Source organism: Papaver somniferum, chromosome 5, assembly GCF_003573695.1.
Source record: "Papaver somniferum cultivar HN1 chromosome 5, ASM357369v1, whole genome shotgun sequence".
Classification (NCBI taxonomy): Eukaryota; Viridiplantae; Streptophyta; class Magnoliopsida; order Ranunculales; family Papaveraceae; genus Papaver; species Papaver somniferum.
This window is the reverse complement of record NC_039362.1, coordinates 86,523,036-86,532,813: the sequence shown is the minus strand read 5'-3', so window position 1 is coordinate 86,532,813 and position 9,778 is coordinate 86,523,036. Positions and strand designations below refer to the sequence as shown.

The following is a 9,778-nucleotide window of genomic DNA, read 5'->3' as shown; positions in this document are numbered from 1 at the left end:
TATATTTATGTGAATAAATCACATTTTAACTTAGGCAGGAATCACAAACATTTTAATATGGTAATCAAAAGTGTTTGGACCAATAGCTAACTTGCCTAGATAAGTAAACATCACCAACTTGACCAAAAATCCATTTTAGTCACGTATTGGGCCCAAGTTCGCGGACCACTCCAAAGCCCATGGAATGTTTCCTACTTTACATTTTTGGGTTTTTGTCTTTGCATTACAGATTTTGGAATTTGGAGCAAAATAAAAAATTTTCCAAAACTTTTGGTGAATAGTTAAAGATTTGGAGTCAAAGACAAAGCAAAAAGAGCGAAAGAAAAAAAAAGTTTATTTATTTATTTTAGATTGTATTAGGATATCTTATATTCTTGTAATTTTCTTTTTCTTTTGCACTTTATTTTTGGACTTTGGACTTTAAACTTTGGGACATTATTTTTATTTTTTAAACCCTACGGAAGGGTAGCTTTAAATATAAACTGTTTGCAGAGAAGGACGGCGATTACGATATCGCCTCGGCCCCTCGGGTTCGTACATGACATAGGAGTCGTGGCCTGAGTCAACTTCAGCGGTTCATCCCCCGTCTGGAATGGGAGGTAAGAATTCTAAACACCCGTGAATCCCCTGTCAGCGGGTTTACTGGATGATTTTGTATGCATATGTGTTGAGGACTCGAAAACGGCTGCTTTAATTTCTTAGTAAAGGGCAAGGACTGGCCATACAAGATAAGGGTTCGGATTTCATCACCGTTCTCTTCTTGCCCGGTTTAGGAAAACGATACCAAACACGAACGTAAGCTTAAAATACTGACTAGAACGAGACCGATAGGGTAACGAGCTTAATCATTATTTTGGCGCCGCCGATGCGAATCCTATTTACTACAACCCCATCAAAAATCTTAATCATTTTGGCGCCGCCGATGCGGATTTGTGCTTAGGTAGAGTTTTTATGTTTTTATTATTTTTATTATTCCATTTGTTCTTTTTACGTCTCTTTGGTTGTGTCTTTGTATTACAGGTTTGAAGTTGGATACTAAAAACCTTGGAATCAAAGCTTAAAGCTAAAAGAGAAGGAAAAAAAGACAAAGCAAAAAAATAAAGAAAAAAGAGAGGAAAAAAAGAGAGAGAGAGAATTATTTTTTTTAAGAGACTTTCCATTTTTTTTTTGTAATTATTATTATTATTATTTTTTGTATTTCTTTTCAGTGGACTGGACTTTGGACAATTTATTTTAATTATAAACCCTACGGAAGGGTTATATAAAAATAAAAATAAATATAAACTGTTTGCAGGGAAGGACGACGATTACAATATCGTCTCGGCCCTTCGGGTTCGCTCACTGACACCAGAGTCAGTGGCCCGAGTCGACTACAGCGGTTCTTCGCCCGTCTGGTAAGGGAGGTAAGCTTTCGAAACACCCGCGAATCCCCTGTCAGCGGGTTTATTGTATGCCTTAAGGTGAATATTTGCTGAGGATTTGAATGCAGTTGTTTTAATTTCCTAGTAAAGGGCAAGGCCTGGCCAAATTAAGATAAGGACTCGGATTTCATCACCGTTTCCTTCTTGCCCGCTTTAGGAAAACGAAACCAAACGCGAACCTAAGCTTAAAATTTTGACTAGAAAGAGACCTATAGGGTAACGAGCTTAGTAGGAAAGTCGTTCGAAAAATATTGGTTACTCTTTTGGCATACTTCGAAGTTCATGATGGTTTCTGTGAGTTGAATGCGTGATTGCGCCGCCTTGTGATAGCGGTGAGGCCTTGGGTATCAAAGCTCCACTGAGCTTCCCTCGCCTCAATTCAACTTACTTTGACTCGGATTGATTCCAGAGGGGTTTGCTTAAATTGTAACGAATTCCCTTTCGAAGGATTAGAAGATGGTCTAGAAACAATCTAAGTGGATCCATCATGCTTTTTGTTTGCTAGAAATTAGTAGGTTTGTTATGGTGAAGTCAGCCTTGTTTGTGTTTGCATAGAACTTCCCTTCCTTTTAGGATTTTTATTTTTCTTTTGTTTTTCTAGTGTATGCCCGAGGTCATTAGACAACGGTCTTGGAAAAGAAACACTCTAGGTCGTTTGATTAGTGATAAACCTAGTAGTTCTTCTTGTGAAGGCGGGAAGCTCGAAGACTTTTCTTTTGAGAGCCCCATTTTTGGAAACTTCAGTTTTGAGAATCTGTCTCTTCGTGAGGAAAGTACCCCTAGTACTTCAGCTGTGCCAGCGATGGCAACTTTGAAAGATTACATGTTCCCAACTAGGACCAACCGAGCTTCGTGCATCAAATTGCCAGCCAATACGGCTAATTTCGAGATAAAACCTAGTATTCTTCAGATGATCCCTATATTCTTAGGAAAAGATGATGAGTGCCCTTATTTTCATATTAGGGACTTTGAGGAAATTTGTGGGACAATTAGAATAAAAGACCTTACTGATGAAGTTTTGAAACTTAAGATGTTCCCCTTTTTATTGAAAGATAAAGCCAAGACCTGGCTAAACAACCTACCATCTGAAATCATTGAAACATGGCAGGAACTTATTGCTGCTTTCTATATGAAATTCTACCCTAAGCATAAAACTGCAGCTGTTAGGCAGAAAATTAGTGCTAGTGTGCAACAAGAGGGAGAGTCTCTTTATAGGTTTTTAGAGAGATTCAATGATCTCCTATCCCGGTGTCCTCACCATGGATTTGATAAGATGAAACTTGTAGAAATTATTTATGAGGGTTTAGACTATTCGACCAAAGCCATGGTCGAGTCTATGTGCGCTGGTGAGTTCACTAGTAAAAATGCTGATGATGCTTTTACCTTCTTAGGAGCTGTCGCTGAAAAATCCCAACAGTGGGAGTCTTGTGTTGAACCTCCTAAAAGACTCTTGGTTAATAGAAGTAGAACCAATATGGTAGATACGAGTTTTGTGTCAGATGTTAAGTTTGCTGCTTTGTCTAGAAGGTTAGAAGCTTTGGAAATGGGACAGTCTAAAAATAGGTCCCTTGTCGAACCTAATAGAGCCTCTCAAGTCTCTAGTTGTGGAATAGAGCCCGGTAACTCATTTTGGGAAGGTCAGATTAGTGAAGAGCAAGCTCATGCTGTCTATAACAATGCTAGGATTGAGAACCGTCAGAAGTTTGACCCATACTCAGAGACCTAAAACCCTGGTTGGAGAAACCATCCTAATTTTTCTTGGTCTAAGGGACAGAATCAAGGTCAGTCTAGTAATTCTCAGCCTCCCCAGGTTTTGGTTATACTCAGAACCCTTCAGGTCAAACACAGTTTCAGAACACTTCTGAGAAAAATATCTCTACCTTAGAAGAAGCTCTTACTATGTTAGTAAAAAACCATGATATGTTATCAGCTAACCACCTTAGCTTTCAACAAGAAACCAGGCAGAACCATAAGGATAGTTCCCAGACTCTTGCTAAATTAGAACTTCAAGTCGGCCAAATAGCTAAGTATTTAAGTGAGAGAGAAGAAGGTAAGTTTCCTAGTCAAACTTAAGCCAATCCTAGGGGGGTCCATCAAATATCTTTAGCTGGTGAGGAATCATCAAACCATGAGAACTCGATAAAAACCATTAGGAGCGGTAAAACAGTAGACAATAAGGTAGCCATGCCTAGTGAACATACTGTAGCTCCACCTTCTACTTACCAAGAGGAAACCGTAACTGAGGAAACTGAAACAATCCCTAAGGAGTCCCAAGAAATTCCTGATAGGACTACCTTTGTGCCTAGAGCCCCATATCCTCAGTTGTTAACCCCAACAAAGAAGGAGTCAACTTTCAACGAGATAATGGAAATATTTAAGCAGGTGAACATCAACATTCCTTTATTAGAAGCAATTAGGCAGATGACTGCTTATTCCAAGTTCCTTAAAGATCTTTGTACAAGAAAGCGTAAGCTTAATGTTCATAAGAAAGCCTTTTTAGCTGGTCAAGTAAGTTCAATTCTTCTAAACCAAACACCCCCTAAGTATAAGGACCTTGGATTCCCTACCATATCTTGTGCAATTGGTAACCACATTGTCGATAAGGCATTACTTGACTTAAGAGATAGTGTTAACTTACTCCCGTATCATGTATACACCCAACTAGGTCTTGGTAATTTGAAACCGACTAAAATGACACTACAATTAGCTGATAGGTCTGTCAAAGTCCCTCGTGCTGTCATAGAGGATGTTCTGATTGAGGTTGATAAGTTTATTTATCCAGTGGATTTTGTTGTTTTAGACACCCAGCCAGTTCAGGACCCAAGTGCTCAAATCCCGGTGATTTTAGGTCGCTCATTTATAGCCACAGCTAACGCTATCATCAACTGTAGGACCGGACTTATGAACATATCCTTTGGTAATATGACCACTGAACTAAATGTCTTTAATGTTACTATACAACCTTCTGAGAATGATGAATTAGAAGAAGTGAATATGATTAGCACTTTAGTTCAGGATTTAGTTCAGGATAATTGGCATGATACTCTATTGGGAGATTCTTTAGATGAATTTGAGGAAACCATTCTCTTAGACCAGATGTGTGATCAATCTTTAGAAGAAGCCCTTGAGTATTTTAAAGACTCTACGGACCCTGAAATTCAGGTAATAGTGTTAGGTCCTTCTGAGAGTAATGATAACCCTAAGTTTGGGGGTGGAGAATTGAAAGAATCTCTGAGTTTTTTAAGGACTCTGAAGATTCGGAAATTCAAGCAATAGTTAGAGGTTTGTCTATGAGTAGTGAAAACCCTAAGTTTGGGGGTAGTGATGGTTCTTGTGATTGTCACGTATCCCTAATTAGAGTCCCTAACTTGGGACTCGAGCTTTGTGCATCTGAGATATCACTTGCGTTTATTCAGACTCCGCAACCCGATCCACCTGATACTGTCCAGGAGGTAACTCAGGTATTAGAGACCCATTTTTCGGATGAATCTATTTATCAAGATACACATAAAAATCTCAATTATGCTACCCAGATAAACCCAGTTGTCTTGACAGAAACCTTATACGAGGATGTGCTCCTTCTTTTCATTTTTCTGAACCAGTGCAGTTGTCTCATATTTGTGTTAGCTCTATTTGGTCTTGTGGACCCACAATTGTTTCGACTATTGGTATACGACTTTCACTAGTGGAAAATAGAAGTTAAACTACTGTCAGGACATGAAGTAATATCACTAAAAACGACTGTGTCCATCAGCTGCATTCTAGAAGTGGTTTTTTCCAAAACGACTGTGTCTGGCAAAAGTTGAATTCTTTAAAAAAACTACTTTCTTTAACAGTAGATCGACAAAAACTGACAGAAACAGTAGTTTTTTAATGATATTTCATAAAAAAAATTGATATTGATTCAGCTGAATCCAAAGCTGATTCAACTGAATCAAAAACTAAAAACGGGAATTAATTAATAATGACTTCGAAACTGAATATAATAACGACTTTAAACTCATTTTGTATGGAATAGTAAATTTAATGAATAGTGACTTCAATTTACAATTTCAACTATCTCAAATCTTCAACTGTGTCAAAGTTAAACTTGGATCTACTACTTCCTACTTTCCCTGAAGAATCAATAGATGCTGATGTAGAACTTTTAGACGAAGACCTATTTCCCAAATCAGACCCAGAATGACCACCACCACTAGCACCATCTCTCCCACCACCAGGCGGAGAACAGAAAGACCCATTATCAATTCCCCCCGCCGTCTCCTTCAACACCCCAGTCAGTAGGTTGCTGCGAAGCCTTAGGAATTTCATTTACTTTCCCACTGAACATGACTAAATTCTCTCAATCCCACTACAAGGGAGTCTTTGTGTTCCACTCCATCACTGTTCCGAGTCCAGAACCACCTGCAACCATCCTTTGATAAAAAAAATGTATATGTTTAGTGGGGAGTACAAATGGTTTCTCAATTAGGAGAAAAAATACGAATCTGATATCTGGACGATGTCTACCATGAGATAAACCCCAATATATTAAAATTAAGAACATCTAACTAGCTTCTCGTAAAAAAAAAACAATCATAAATGTCGTCTAAATGTGTACATTCATAACAATGGCACTACCTGTCGAATGTCCAAAGCAAAAACAAGGAATTCGGTGTGTTCAGGAAGAAGTTATCACTTACTGTAATTGATCTTCTGAGTAATATGAATGCCACTCTATGGTCTTACTCCAATGTCTAGTCCTGTTAAGAGTAAACTGAGCAGTGTAGATGGCTGCAGCAGCTAACAGAGATGGTGGTAACCTAAGCATGTCATGATCAACCAAGGATAGCTCGATCAAGAAAAAGGAGAGAAGCTCAAGCTGGTTCAAAATGCAGAAAATATGTTAGTATCCAAGCTATAAAAAGTTATAAAATATTATGGATCAACAGTTTAATCTGATGGAAGACTAACTATACAAACCTTCTTATCAGACTGAGCCGTTTTAAGGAATCTTTTCATAAATACATATGAAGTTGGAACTGACATATTGAATTGCAGTGTATTTACTATCGATTTCTCTTGCAAACATGTTTATGCAGTGTTGGAATCACAATGTCGAAACTGGGTAAAACTAAGGATGCTAAACATGTTTCTGCAGTGTTAGAATCACAATGTCGAAACTGGGAAAAACTAAACACACTTGATAAGAGATATATGACTTAGAAGTGAAACATTTACCATAGCAAGAACTTTCTTCCTTGTATAAGCCTTGTCAGAAATTAGAATAAGATCATCTACAACCGGTACTGAAACTTCCTCATACTTGCATGCTAAAAGCATGGCTGTAATTCTGACCAACTGAGGTTTCTTTCGTTCCACAGTTTGGTGGGCTAAGAATCTGTCTATAATGTTAACCATAAGGAATAATATCTCATCCATGAGCTCAAATTTATAATGCACCTGTCAAGATTCAAACCAAGAAGGATGCTTAGCATATATTTTGTTTACCCTTTCTAAGAGATAGAAAATCATGTCAAAATTTTGTATACCTCGATTAACCAATCAACTAGGATGACCTTCATCTTCTCATTGATGTCGGATTGCTGAACCATATAGTTGGGAGATACACAACTAGAATTCTGCAAAACAGGCAAGGTTCAGTCAAGTTACCTCAGGCTTTACAAGTCTACCCTATCTTACTTTTGCATTCTTACTTTTGAAGTTTTGGGGATTTCAGCAATAAAGAAAGTAAAGGTAAAGTACACTCTCAATTGGAACAGTTAGGCAAAGCATTTGAAGGTATTCAGATTGAAGAATGTCACTAAAGCAAGTAAGACTAGCACTTGATTCTCAAATGTGCACTTTGAGTAAATGGAGTATGTGCACTTTGAGTAAATGGAGTAGGAAAATCAGACAATGCTACACCAAAATTGAAACAAGTAAGAGTTGAAAATAGTGAGACTAACCTCAGTTTTCTTATAGTAAGCATATATATCATCGATATAATCTAAAACTGCAAGTGTGTTCTTTGAGTCGCAACTATCAATATCCAGAATGAGTTCTTCAGCAATATCCTCCATCTCAACTTCCTCTTCCTACAACATTACATTATATAACTGTTAACACTGTTGCCACTACAAGAAAATAAGGAACAAACCCTTAACACAAAACACAAAGTCATCATACCATTAAGTCAATATCCTTGAAGATTTCGACTTCATCAAGAATTGCTTCAGTGTGCTTCACAAACATTGGATCGGAGAAGGAACTATCTGCTCTATATTCATCTACATCTATAATGACCTTATTTGATACTTTTTCAATCATAATCGATGATGAATTCTGTACTGGCTTCTTAGTTTCCTGCAAACATTTGAATAAACCTAAGGAAAACCAATCTATTTCGTATATCACATCTAAACAAAGAGATTACTGGGCAACATTTTGGTTCTAAGAGAAACGAATTACCACTTGACAAGGTTGGTTTTAGTTAGAAATTTGAGTAGCAATATTTGTTGTAATTGGTCTATGCACAGCAACGGAAGGATTTTTGTCACAGATCCCATGATTTCTATACAAAAAAACAATTTTCTGCTAACATCTTCTTAATGAAGGCTTTCTGTTATTTAACAGACAATAAAAAACACAAATCAATTATTACCTTTTCAAGCAATTTTCTTTAAATGAATCACAAGGAGCAAGATAAAATTCTCGTTTATTTTCAGCGTTCATGTGAAACATACCAAGTGATTGACTGCAGCATCAAGGGAATACATGTATCCATGGACGCCATCACTTCCACCATGTCCTGATTTTTTTTAAAAGTACATAATATATCAGAAATGACTAAATTATGCCATGAAACCTCTTCAAAACTATAAATCTAAAGAAATTGAGTGCTCCCACGTGATTACCAGCATCTACTCCATCTATGTACACAAAGGGGCCAACTGATATTTGGATAACAAGACAACAAGGTGAGGTGTTCTTCTCTAGTTCCAACAGGGATGATGTCAAATAGTTAATTGCTTTATCAGGATAATGGACCACCTGCAACACATCAAGAGAGGCATCTCCCTCAAATGAGCAGTATGCAAATTACAGTATATGCACCACACTGGCACCACCCCTATGGTGAATAGGATGCAAACTTCAAACATAACAGAGAAATATGCCAAGAAAGCTTCAGTCCTACTGCACGAAGTGTGCGCTTTTAAAACCCCTGCATACTGTAATTTAGAGCAAGATTTATATTTTGTCCGTCATTCAGTCATGCAGAAAGCACCTGCTAACCCATCGGTACACCAGACAAACAACATAATAATAATAATAAAAGCTTTAAAAGCATCTACAGTTCCACAAAATGAGATTTTAGCATTGTGATAACAAACACAGATGCAATTAACGTCCATCCTAATAAGAAATTGTAAAGAAACTACATATAAATAATTCCTAATATTATACACCCAAAAATCAAGCTAGCAAACTGAAATAGGATTGTAAAGGCTTTGCTTACCCATGAAATGATCAAAAGCAAGGCGTTTTCGCCAATTTAAATGACTCATTAATGCTAATGCACACTTTATCATATTGATGTCCTGTATCCAGAATCCCATTACACAAATTTTCAAAACTATAACAAAAAATGCATCAAAAGCAAACTTTATACTTTTTTTTTGATTTGATACGAGACTCACAGTGGTGAATATGTCAACCACGAAACAATTGGAAAGCGGTGAACTAAGGATTGCGATAACTGATGCACCACAGAAACCATTTTAATCAAAGATGTAACAACACAAATTCCCAGCACAAGGATCCTAATTTAGAAACATAAGAAAACCCATATTTTTCAAATGGTATAATATGCATAATATTTCATAAACTAGCTGAAGTAATGATCTTACAAAGCAAAACCAAAGATTAAATCCTATCTTTATCAAACATGAGCATGTTGTTAACCTTCTCATTTTGCTTTCATTAGCTCCACTTCTGTAGAAATCACACAAAACAAAAACAAATCAATAAAAAGTACAGTAAAAGACCTAAATCCAACATAAAATAAGAACCAATTATAGATTTAATCATGAATTGATATTCTTCTTTTGTTTACCTCCATTAGTTTTAGTTGGATTTGAAGATGGTGGTGGAGTTTTCTACTTCTTCAGTGCCTGAATACAAAGAGAATACACACCATCAATAAAACAAAACTAAGAAAAAGAAACCAATGGATTAAAAGTATGAAAAAAATGCACAAACTGATAACGAATCAGAAAAGAGAACTGAGATGTAATCAAGCTTTTAGGTTTACTGAGATCGATTTCTTTTTCTTCTGAAATTTCAATTTGGAGATGGATAAGTTAATCGATTGAACT

The 9,778-nt window shown here is 36.8% G+C and overlaps 1 pseudogene; it reads right to left on the bottom strand.

Annotated features, from left to right (window-relative positions):
• Window positions 1-5,566: 5,566 nt before the first annotated feature.
• On the bottom strand, window positions 5,567-9,019 carry LOC113279257 (annotated as a pseudogene).
• Window positions 9,020-9,778: the final 759 nt, after the last annotated feature.